The following is a 13737-nucleotide window of genomic DNA, read 5'->3' on the forward strand; positions in this document are numbered from 1 at the left end:
ACTTGGATGCGATGATCATACAAGTTTTCCTAACAAATCCCAAGTATAAGCCTTCTTAGGTTCTTGATAAGTTCAGGGTCAAACATAGGGACTAAATAGACATGCGACGGACTCTCTAGTTCTATTGCGGTGGTGATAAAGAAGTAGATGGTGTTTTGATTTAGACTTTCTTATGCAGTGGAATTGAACGCAGAGTGCTGAAAGCGTAGTGTTATAACAAGTTTGCGATGAAAGGGTTGAGAAGAGATTTAGCTAACATTTCTCAAGATTGTGTACAAGTCATGCTATCATGCTATACACAAATATTAGTACTAGCTTCTCAATACATACTGCCACATTTCCTATTTCTAGGACACATGTGATGTATATGAAAAGCATAAGATAATACTTATTTCTAAGTCTCTACTCTTGCTTATGTTATCTAATCTGACTCTCTCAAGCCTAGATTCTATCTTTAGACTACTCTCTTAAGTACTTCCAAATGATGAACGATGCATACATAAGATAAGATGATCGCATAAAATGCCTAACTTAAGTCATGCTAACTAAGTACTTCTCAACCCGTTCACAAATTTAGTTACTCATGTCTGGTGTGGAGAGACTGAACATAAATTGAAATGAAGTTTCCATTTTTGCAAATAAAGTGTTGAGTACAAAACAACAAATGGATTGAGAAATAACAAGCCAGGTAAGCAATGTCTTGCTTTTCATGGCCTTTTACACTGCTTTTTATCACTTCAACTCTGTTCCGATTTGCAGACTCTTGCTCTCGCAAGGGTTGGACTTCTCTCCTTTGTATTGTTTTCCAGCAGTCTCTCGGTCTATCCGAAAAGAGATTTCTCTTGGCTTTGCCTCGCCTCTTTGCTCTCTCCCTCTCTGTTTTCTCTCTCTCTCTGATAGCATTGGGTATTTATAGATTTCAAGGTGAAGCATCTCTTCTTACTAATGATTGCAAAGTCGGGCAACATTAATTTCCCTACTCTGTTGCACCTCTGAAAGACACCGAAAGTTCAATGTACTTGCAATAGTATGGTTTTTAACGGCTGTCAACTGAATTTCAAAATTGACCGTTATCAGTTTTATGTCCCATCATGATTTATTATACTGTCGCCTTTATGTGAGGTCTTTATGCGATCGCTTTTGAGAAACTTCTCACGATCGCAAATTTAAGCGCGCTGTTGCATTGTGCCCTTGGATCACAATTTCATATGTGCCTTCATACTGTACCTGCACAGAATAGGAAAATTAACTGCTTTTATGTGACGAGCATTAGCGATTGCAATTCCTTTTAGTTTGGCACTTTCAAACATAATATTGTCTATTTTACCATTGCTTTCTCCTATTTTTTTTACTAATTTGAGCTATAATAATTTGTATTTCTACCAGTTATCATACCCACCAAGAATGTATATGTTATTCGTTGCAAGAATGAAATTGGAATATTAGAACCTGGCTCTGATACCAATTGAAGGAACTCTTAACGAAGAGCATCCATGAGCGCAGTCGGATCTTTCCGATATCATCGTGACCGAAATAAAACACATACATTCTAACATCCTAGAGAAGTGAAGTCTCTGTCATGAATGGTGTTATAGAACGAGACGTTAACACTTCGTGGTCAGGTCTTATACGAATTCTTTGTATAGGACGTCCCCACTCGTATTTTCCCTACACGAATGATCAGGATCAGACCATCTGTGACAAGTCACAACACTTGGGACCATTCCACAAAGCGGGTCACATTCGTAGCGTTACCAGGATAAGGTTTCCCTCCTATATCCTCCTATATCCATATACTACAGACCATTTTGGTTATCACTCAAGACATGATCCACTTGTATGTCACCACATATATGCTTAAGTTACATATATAGATAACCATGGGTTTTATATTTAATGGTTTGTGGTAAAGAAAAATAAAACATGCAACTCAGCAAAATTTTTTACATGAAGTAAATATGATATATTATACAACACAAGTGTTCGTACAAACTGTTTCCAAACTACAGAACACGAGACTTTAGGGCATCAACCCCAATTTCCCAAAATTGGAAAAATCCAATCTCTTTAATTTTGTTTTTTAAAAATCAATTTTCATAAAATTGGTATTCTTTTTAAATAAAACTATTTTATTTAATATTTGAAAACTAATTTATATAAAACTAATATTCTATTTATTAAACTTTTTAATTAATAGAAAATTAATTTCATAACTTAATATTAAATTAATAAAACACAAATTCCACCAATATGATTCAATTTCATATTTAAATAAATATTAATTGATTCTCCAATTTCGTTTAATTTCATCTAAATTAAACATTTTTTTAATTGTATCAAATATAATAAATTGAAAATCCTAATAATTGAATTTGAATATTTCAAATTCATAACCCTAATTCCAAAATCCATCCAATTAATACTCAATTTGCTATTCCAATTTATGAGCCAGCAGAGGAACTTAATGGACCTACAGATCATGAGCTCCAACGATTTGTAATTAATCAGTTAAACTCTTTAAACCACATTAGTTACTTTTTGTTAACTATCAAGGCAAACCATTATAGCTCAATAGTTGCCCTCTCCGCACTGTAGATGCATTATGTCTATTTCAACCATAACTAGTAAGTCGATCCTTCATAGGTCGTTCGTATTTAAAGCTAGGTCAACATTACTGCTTTACCCCTACAAATACATCTTGCACCTTAAGGTCCTACTGACCCTCTATTGAACAATTGATTTGTAATACCATTTATAAATCATATCCACTCTTCCAAGAGAGGACGGGGCCCCGTTGTTCAACACTAGGCATCAACAGTTAAGAGAACAACCAATCTGCTAACTCTATGTCTGGTAAGAGTGAATTCCATCTTGCATAGTTATGTCCCCAGCTATCTACCTGATCTTATCTCCAAAATGCAAGGGTTATTGAGTAGTGCTGTTGGACTACTCTCACCTATGCAGATCAAAGGATAATCCAAAAATAAATAGGACTTCATAGTTAGCTCAGGATTAAGATCGTGTTACCCTAGGTCATTTAGTTTGAAATAATAGTAAATGGTCCTTATAAAGAAAAGTGACTATTTTGAGGTTCAGTCTTATGCAAACTCATTGCATAAGGTGCCTCCACTCACATGTCTCTACATGAATGATTTGTGGATCACATCATTTGTATCAGTATACGAAATGGGTCGCATCTAATAGTGTTACAGGATGAAATACCCAACTTCATCCATATACTTATAGACCATTTAGGCTATAAACTATAACTTGATCCTGTTTATGTCACCACATAAAGTTAAAGTATTCATACTATAGCCATGGATTTGTTTATTGGATTTTCATTATAAAATGCAATATCAATGACTTTATTGAATAAAATACTCAATAATATTTTATTGATAAATAGAGGATCAAATCGTTACAAATTTCAAAATTCAAATATAGAAAAATATTGGTGAACACTTACCATATATATGAGCATATGAGTTTGCATGCAGAGGAGGAGGAACAATGATACTAAAATTATATGAATTTGCAGTGGAAAATGAAATTCCATCTTACCATGGTGGAATCCTCGGACAAAAGCTCCAAACAAGGCATCACCACCACAATTTCAACTAATCAATCATAAATTGCCTCAAATTTATATGATATGATTTAATCAGACGAGAGAATCAAGCGTAAATATATTGATGATAGGTTTAGTTTTGGTATCTCCAATTCCATTCTTAGCCTATAAAAACTATTCAAACCAATCTCAAAATCCCACTCTCCCTTGATTATTTGGTTTATCTCTTTATTCAATTACTTTGTTGGCAGTACCATTTCCCATGGCTCCGACCACGGTTGAATTCGAGGTCAAGATGATTTCGGTGATTATCATCTCTATGATGGCTGCTCTTAAGTTTGGTTATGACATCGGTCTTCACTCTTTCTCCAATACATCCTCCTCCGCCAACTCTGCCGTCACCACCGCCTCTCGTGACTCCACTGGTAGCTTCTCAAGCACTCCTGCCGTACCTCCGTCACCGTCCTCATCTCCCACACCAAAAATGCTTTTCTATTTTCAGATTCATCAGAAAAAAGCCATAGAATCGTGGTGCCAATTCCAACCCACCGCGTGTTATAGGTTCCAAGCTGCCGCATGTTGCTGATTCCAAGCCGCCGCTTGTTAGAAGGATGCAGGTGATCAAGAAAATTTTCACAAAAATGCAACCGAAAGTTCAGTTCTGCCAGTCTTCATCGCTGAGCCACTCTTGTAAGCTCTCGTGAGTTTCCGGAAGACCCCGACGAAACCCCTTAGTAGTCAGGCCACTCCAGTTCAAGAGGGGGCAGAGTTCTGAAAGCACCCCACTCCCAACACTCTCATCTGAAAGTGAAAGGAAGAGATAAGACGATAAGAAGGTGTTTGGGAGCATTCTCAGCAACCTGGAGTAAGGAGGAGGACTACCCGAGGCTAGGGTTGTGAACCAACCACTACCTACGGAGGAGGCGAGGGAGGAAGAGTCAAGGAAAAGCACTCTGGCCATCGTGGATCCTAAGGAGACTGCCAATGCAGAATCCTATGAAGGACCCTCCAGAGTTGCATTGGAGAAAGTGATGGCAGAGAAGCAGCCGGAGGTGGCTGAGAAGCAGAAGAAGAAGAAGAAGAGCAAAGAAAAAAAGGCTGAAGGAGATGAGAAATCCCATCGAAGTAGGGCAGAATGAAAGAGAAGGAGGATGAAGAAGATGCAGAGGCTCGACTGAAGAAGATGAAAGAAAGGAGTGAATGAAAAGAACGCAGGCAGGAGAAAAGGCGCCTGAAGAAGGAAGAAGAAAGGAAAAAGAGGTGCGAGCCCAGAGTTAGATGGGGATCCACCTCCATAAGGGAGGACAAGGGGGAATCAGCTAACTCAGAGAACCAGCGCAACCTGAAACACACAAACAGTTGCACTGACGAAGGAGAAGAAGAAATGTTACCCTCTTGATGCGGTGTCGCAAGGAGAATTCACTGCAAGGGTCAACCGTTGACCCTCCAATTTTGATTGACATATTAGAAGAGTAGGAGAGGAGGAGAAAAGAAGAGGAAGAGAAGTAAGAGAAAATGATGACTCATCATGCAGAAGGTAGTCGAAGGGAGAGATTACAAGATTGAGAAGGTGCGCTGCAATAATGAAATATCGAGAGTCGAAGGAATCAGGAGGCTGGAAGAGGATCAAACACATTTTGCTGGCCTCTGAGCAGTTTGGAACAAGAGTTTGAAAAAGAAATGAGAGAAGAGGCAAAAAGAACAAAGGAAAAAGAAGGCAGAAGAGGAGAAAAAGAAGAAAGAGGAGAAAAAGAAGAAGCACCGAGCGAATGTTCAGCGCCTAAGAGAGAAAAAGGCAAAAGAACTGTTGACGAATAGGAGGAACAATACAAGGAGTGGGAAAGAAAAACAAAAGCAAAGATACGCCTTACGTTGGCCTTGACAAGGGAAAGCAGTAATAGGAGAAGCAGCGAGTCCGCATTGGCCAAGGGCGTCCATCAAGGAAGAAGAAGAAAGAACGATGATATGTGATGAGATGGGCTTTTTCCCCACGCCAACTCCACTACAAGACTTGATTACGAGCTCATTAGTAGAACATGGATGAGACATGTTTTTCCAGTGCCCATCCATTGTCATTCCAAAGGTACGACTTCTACCACGGACGGCTACATGGCACCAAGGATGTGGTCACCATGAAGGGGAGATGGTGTCTTTCAGCGCAAGGGACTCATGAACTATACAGATGAAGGATAACTCGAATGCACCGGGCAACAAAATCATTGATGACCCTACTGAAGAGCAGATTGAAAGATGCGCTGGAAAACATTAACGCAACAGGGCACTAAGTGGATGGTTTCATTAAAAGGCATCCGAACACCTGGCGTCCAAGTCATTTCTCTTAGAGGGATATCTTTGGGTTTATTTGGTTAAAAAGCGGCTGATCCCAACAACGCATGACAAGACAGTTTCAAGGGATCGCGTCATGGCCGCATACTACATTGCGCGTGGCATTCCAATTGACGTGGGCCAGTTGATCGCCAACAGTCTCCAGAGCTTTGAATGGGCACATAGGTACTTCTTCCCATAGACGGTCTCAAATTTATGCCTATCCACTGGGTTGGTAGGCATTGAGGAAGAACCCATGCATGAAGTCCACGACCTCATATATCAAGAATTCTGAGGATGCCCTCAAAGACTCTCCCCACACTACCCTGAGCTCCCTTTGAAGAGGCCCACCATCGATCTCAATGTGCCGCAAGAACCCAAGCTGATGAGACAACGCATAAAAGACAAAGGAAAGAATAAAGTCGAAGAATCACCAATGCATGATCAAGAGACATTGGACCCTTTACCTTTGATAATCCGCCCTCCAAGCCCTCCCGCACAACCTTCTTCATCCCTTCCTGAGCACTTTACCAATCTTCTCCTTCCCCCAGATTCTACAACCGCATTTCCAGCAGCCCCATCATCACCTTCATCATCATCACTGCAACTTCCCTTTCCACTGCCGCATGTTGATGACCCACGCGATTTGGGTGAAGGCACTTCTACCCAACCCCAAAACATTGATGGCGAGACATCGCAGGCACAACCTACCGTTGCCTCTTTGGCTGCTAAGTTAGCAGATATGAGGTCTCTTCTTGCCCAACAACAATAACTCTTCTCCCAAAAAAAAGAACTCTTCTTCCAACAACAAGCCTTCTTCGATCGGAGAATAGATGCGGTAACCAAGCGAGTCGAAGATTTATAACGCAGTGCTGCCATGGCAAGGCAGGTGATGATTAATATTTAGCGCAAAGTTTATATGATCCACCTGCATCAAAGATAGTTAGCGGAGCGTAACCATGAGTACTTCAATTTTCTGACAGTGTATCTTCATGGACCCATGGTGCCTCTGCATCTCCAGTAGCATCTGATTTTTGAAGAAACTCTTCCTGTACCACATCAAAACCCTCCTCTGGAACCTCCTGCTCCTCAATAATCTCTACATTTTTTATTGCAGCCATTCTATATTTTTATCTCAATTCATTATTTTTTTATGTTAGCTAAATTCTTTGATTCTTTGTACAAGCAATTTTTTTTTTGTATTGTGATATTTGTAATTACTTGTATACTTAGTGAATTTTCATTACAATTGAGTACATATTCTCTCTATATGCCTTTGCCTCTTCTTTATCATTCTTTGTCAATTTCTGCGATATTCTTGATCTTTTATTTTTGCGTTCTTCATTGCGCTGCCATGATGTATAATATGCATACACTTAGAAAAATTTCCCACACTTTATCTTTTCTTACTAACACTTAGTTAATTCGTAGCTATAGCAACACTTTACCTTTTATCTTTCAAAATTCTGCTCAAATCTTCTTTTCGAAATTTTTTCTAAGTGTTTGTCTATTCTATCCAAACAACGCAATGATGACCTTGTGCATCTCTAAATTTGGGGGTGGGGAAGGTCTAAGCAGATAAGATCAAGATTATGCGGCCTTTAAAAAAATGCGTTCATTTTCTATAAAAAAAAGTTCATATAAAACTCCAATGTCAGTGTAAAGGAAAAAAACTCAAAAAAAATCCCAATCTGATAGCAGTTAGTTGTGAAAGGAACCTGCTTGTAGTTGGATGTTCGCATGACACCCATGGGAGCAAGCCAAAACGAAGGTGGGTTTCCAAGAATGACGCATTATGTAAAGAAAAAGATTGAATATAAGAAAAATAAAAGAGTGCAAGAGACAACTCCTCTGAAAGTCAAAAGTTAAAGTTGAGATTGGCACACAACCGTGGTTGGATGTTTGCATGACACCCGTGGGAACAAGCCAAAACGAAGGGTGTAACCATGATCAACAGTCTCTAAATAAATGACGTAAGATTTGACCACTGAATATGAGCACATCAAGTTGTTTTGACAAGAAGAGGTAAACATTCTTTTTAAAACTAGAAAGAAATTTTTTAGCAAAAATTTGTTGCATAGAAGAATAAAGTAGGGCTTTGTTATGAATTAGAAAGGATAGAAGGAAATTACGTTGTTAAGTAATGTGCCTAAGTGGAGCATTCGGAGCAACCAATCGACAAAAAATCTATGATAGGAATTGAGCATTATTGCCTTAGTAGAAGATATGCTTGAGGACAAACATATATCTAAATTTGGGGGTGTGATAACTTGTAGAAATACAAGTTATTTATGCTGTTTTATTTAGATATTGCGGTTAAAAGAGAGAAACGTTTCGTCGAATGTATGAAAGTTGGCTAAGAAATGCAAGAATTATAAATTATCGCCAATACACCCACTAACACCATTGTGATGGTAGAAAAGGAATTTCCATTCTATTTTGCAGGAAATCAAGTCACCGCTTGCATTCATGGCTAAAAGAGAAACTGAACGTCTTTGTCACATTGTGCCCGTCAATCAATAATGAAGAGACGATCAACGCAATGACGGTGCATGCGACAATCGATCCAGAGCTTAACTTCAACCACATGCGGTAATAAAAAAACAACACCACATGCAAGCACAAGATCGAAGATGCAAAAGAGCAACGCAATTGCGGAGGATTCAGACGCGTGTATAGTTGACCATTGAGCATTTCTGACGGGATTGATTGTGTAACAGAAGGAATATTCACTCCACCATTTCCAGAGCTGCCTTAACAATAAAGTGGGGTCCACACTGCAAAGAGTCAAAGCCGAGCCTATAAATAGCCTATGCAATTCCATTGCAAGATATACTTGATACGAGCATATTTTGATATTTGTATATTCAGAGAGAGATTGGTCTAAGTGCCTGATCAAAGTAGATCTGGGAAGAATTAAGAGACAAGGCCGAGAGGTGAGTCTCAGGGAAAATCCTTCAAATCCCCACCGTGAAGCTCTGTACCAAGGTCACTCCTACCGGACGAGCAAGCCTGAGAGGGAAGCTCTTCTTTCCATTCATTCCATACGCCAGCAAGTAAATCCATCGTCCAGACTGTGTCAAAACGTTGGCAATTTTCTATATTTGTTTCTATCTCTTTTCATCAATTGTATTCATCCTCTTAATCTCTATCATTCACACCATGTATCAGACGCTAAATCATAGTATTGAATGTCATGATAATTTTTATCTCCATCTTATTGTCTATTTCCGTTCCTCCATGAATCACTTTCTCTACGATGTTTTCTTAATCCCTTGATAATCAAAATGAATTAAGCAAGTAAATTAATCTGTGCTAAGGAAATAGGTATGTTTAGCTAAAGCATGCCAGAAGACATCTTCACCTATGAGAGCACAAGTGAAGATGCTATTCTGCCTCTCGAGAGAAGGTTAAAAGAATGCGTTAACTAAAGTGAGAAGTACTTCTAGAGATGTAGCAACCTTACGTTCATTACGTTCGTCCCTGTTTCACCATAGAGATGTGGGAACGCAGCCGATCATCGAGAGGTGTACGTTAAGGGAAAGCGGAACCGTAGTAATATCTTTAACGCAATTAATGAACTTGCAATGTTTGTATTAATTATCCTTTCTCTTTTTGATTCATACATAAAGACTTTCCATCGTATAACACAATCCTTTGTTAATCTTCACAGTCAGTCTCAAACTCAGTATCACGTATTAGTATCCTATATCTTGTATCATAGTAGCTTAGGTTTACTTTTACTACAGTTTTACTTTATTATCGCAACTTTACTTTACCGCATAATTTTACTTTACCACACTTTAATTTCATGTACAAACCAATCTTTCATTAATTGTAAAAACCAATCTCATATATCACAAACGTAACGCATTAATTAAGCAATTCCTGTGTTCAACCTCGGATCACTCCGAGAAACTAGTGTTGGAATTATACTTGGTTTCAACACAAAGAAACTTGTGACAATGCATAGCATACTACAAGCATTTCATTAATAACGCATACATCTAGAAGTAGTATCGCATAAAGTATGCATGAGAAATCATTCATCCATGTGTTGTGTGACATAAGATAAAATTTTATGTTTACAAGTTTATGGAAACATGAGCTTGTAGCGCATTATCAAGCATGCACATTACAACAATTCAATTATCAAGTCATCAACGATCGTATGCTAAGTTGTCAACGATCGTGTAATAATTTATAAACGATCACGCAGTCATTTATAAATAATCATGTAGTAATTTATAAACGATCGTGTAGTAATTTATAAACGAACGTATACTTAGTATTGTATATGCGATCGTATATAAATTTTTAAACGATCGTTTATATAGTTCTACAAGATTGTTTATAAATATTACATGATCATTTATAAATTATTACACGATCGTTTATAACATAGTATATGATTGTGTCTATACATATAAACAGTCGGTCATAAATTATAATATTTTCTTGAGATTTGCTTATCCCATTGTAGATCAATGACACTACTTCACACATTTGTACGATTTTGGTGGGAATTGGGATAAGTCCGGAAGGAATTATGTTGGAGGTCATATGAAAGGTCTAAAAGTAAAAAATGATATAACATTAAGTAAATTAGTTAGTACGATGTGCCAATGACTGAATATCGATCTGAATATGTTTGATATACACATCAAATGTTTTACAATTTATTGGTCCCAGCTCCCCCGATAATCATAATCGATAATGAAGACCTTAGCTCTTTCTTAGAAGGCAGTGATTTATCCCGGATGCTGTTATTTCCATAATTCTAACCTAACCATTTGTAGATATACCTAGACCATCAGAGGGCCCATCATATGATGACCTCATCACAATACCTCACGACTTTCTAAATGACGAGGATATAAAGTTCAATCAAATTTTCTTTTCGAAATATGATTTGTCAGTTAAATTATCGATGCTTGCAATAAGAAAGAACTTTGACTACCATGTAAAAAAGTCAACAAAGAGCTTGTAACTGTCTGGTGTTCGGTGGAGGAATGCAAGTGGAGGGTCTGTGCAAAAAAAGAAAATGAAAGAACGTGATTCCTTCAAAGTGACTAAATATCAAAGAAAACATGTTCTCTTGAAATTAGAATGGGTAATCATCGACAAGCAAAAATTTGGGTTATTGGACACTTAATCAAGTCCAAATACGAACAAGTTGGTCGAACTATCCGAGCGATATAATTAAGAACGTCCGACGAGATTATGGAGTGAACATAAGTTACGAGCGGGCTTATTGTGCCAGAGAATACGAATTGGTGTTCGCAAGAGGGTCTTGTTTGCAAATTTTATTTTAATTTGAGATTTGAATTAACTAATTTCAATGGGTTGAGATTTAAATAGATTCGGGTATTTTCGTCCTTTAGTAATTATGTTTAATATTAAAGTAATACGTTTTGCCATTTTTACTATAACAAACAAATTTTGTCATTTTTCAAAATGCATAATTAATTTTTGTTATTTATCATGTTGTCCTTAAATTTTGAAAACTTAAGAATCAAATCGATACAAATTTCATATGAGTTGGAATGTTGAGGAGGAGAAACAATGATATTGTAATTATATGTATGTGCAGTGCAAAATGAAACTGCATCTTACCATGGTGGAATCCTTAGACAAAAGCTCCAAACAAGCCATTATCACCACCATTTAGCTAATCAATCATAAATTGCCTCAAATTTATATGTCATGATTTAATCAGACCAGACAATTAAGCGTAAATATATTGATGATAGGTTTAATTTTGGTATCTCCAATTCCATTCCTAGTCTATAAAACCTATTCAAACCTATCTCAAAATCTCACTCTCCCTTGATTATTTGACTTTTCTCTTTATTCTATTACTATGTTAGTAGTAGAACTTCCCATGGCTCTGGCCATAGTTGAATTCGAGGCCAAGATGATTCCGGTGATTATCATCTCTATGATGTCTGCTCTTAAGTTTGGTTATGACATCGGTCTTCACTCTTTCTCCAGTAAATCCTTCTCCACAAATTCTACCACCACCACCGCTTTCATGACTCCACCGGCAGCTAATAACGGCAGAAATGCATGTTATTACAACACTAAGATACAAAACAATGTGGGAATGTGACGGTAAAAATATGCAAAATCATGTCCAAAATGCATAAGTTGAGAACATTGCGATCGCATGTGCCCATCGCATTAAAGCAGCTAATTTACGTATTTTGTATAGGAAAATGCATTGGTGTAAAGCAAAATTGCGATCCAAGGAATGCGGCGCCCGAGCGCATTAGAAGACTATGACTGCAAAGCTATGCGATCGTATGCGTTCACCAAGATCTGCTCAAAGAAGTGGCCGCATAAAGATGGCACATCAAGGTGAAAGCTTAATAAATCATGATGGGATAGAATGCTGATGACGGTTGAATCCGAATTTAGTTGACAAGCCGTTAACGACGCACTGTAAAAAGTACATTCAAATTTTCGGTGACCATTAATCGGCGCACCAGACAGAGATTTAATGACATCCCATCAGTGAAAATCTCCTCACCCTGAAGCTCTATAAATACCGAAGGCCATCTTAATTAAAGCAGTTCGGAGTTCCAGTTTTTGATAGTCCGAAATATACATAGTTCGCCATATACATAGAAGTAGATCATAGATAGCCGTAGTCTGTAATTCATATACTTAGAAGGCGGAGGCGAATGAAGAGAGAATATGCTAGAAGATTATTCATGGTTAGCTTGGGAGACTGTCGGGAAGCACTGAGAACGGAGAGAGGGCCAACTCTTGCGAAAGTAAGAATATTCTTTTGGGTAGAGTAGAGTAAAACACAATGTAAAAGCCTCGGGAAGCAAGACATTGCTACCAGGCTCCCTATCCTTACTTCCTTTGTCATTCTGTATTCTAATTTTATTTATAAAATGGAATTTTCATCTCTACATCTGTTCAATCTCTTCACAATGCGCATGAGTAACTAAACTTCCGAATGGGTTGAGAAGCACTTAGCTAGCATGACCTATGATCTTCATTTTATGCGATCATCTTGTCTTATGTATGCATCCATCACCGTTTAGAGATAATTGAGAGAGTAGTATAAAGAAAGAACCTAGACTTGAGAGAGTTAGATTAGAATCTAGGCTTCAGAAAGTAAGATTAGAACCATATAAGCAAGAGATAGAAACTTAGAGATAAGTTCTGTCTGCTATCATGCATCACATGCACCCTAGAAGTAGGATATGATAGTATGCAGTCATCTTGTGCATGTGTGTGTCATTCATCATCGCATAGACAAGAATAAAGGCTTAGACATAAATCTTATAGACATTATCATATACATTGCATGCGTTCTAAAATTAGGAACTATAGCATTTTCATTGAGAGAGGACATGTTGTTGTATGTGTGTAGCATGATCGCATAACTTGAACGCAATCTTAGGAAGTGTTAGCTAAATCCCTTCTCAACCCGTTCCCCGCATATTCATTGTAACTTTTGCCGTTATTAACTCTTTTCTCAATTCCGTTGCATAGGATTTATACTTTAAACAAACACACCAACCAACTTATTGTTTTGTTTGTCACTGCAAAGGAATCAAAACTTACCGTCGCATATTGTCTCAAGTAGTCCCTGTGTTCGACCCTAGGCTTACCAGGCAACCTAGTAGGATTTATACTTGGATTTTACTAGAAAAACTTGCACGTGCAACGCATATATTGATAACGGGCAAAAATGCACATTATCATAATGCTAAGTTCATAAACAATGTTAGCTTGCATTGATAGAACATGTTAAATTACGTCCATTAAGCATCAATTTCATAATATTGAGGTCGCATGCATTCATTGCATAGGAACAATTG

The sequence above is a fragment of the Benincasa hispida genome, chromosome 11, assembly GCF_009727055.1.
Source record: "Benincasa hispida cultivar B227 chromosome 11, ASM972705v1, whole genome shotgun sequence".
Lineage (NCBI taxonomy): Eukaryota > Viridiplantae > Streptophyta > Magnoliopsida > Cucurbitales > Cucurbitaceae > Benincasa > Benincasa hispida.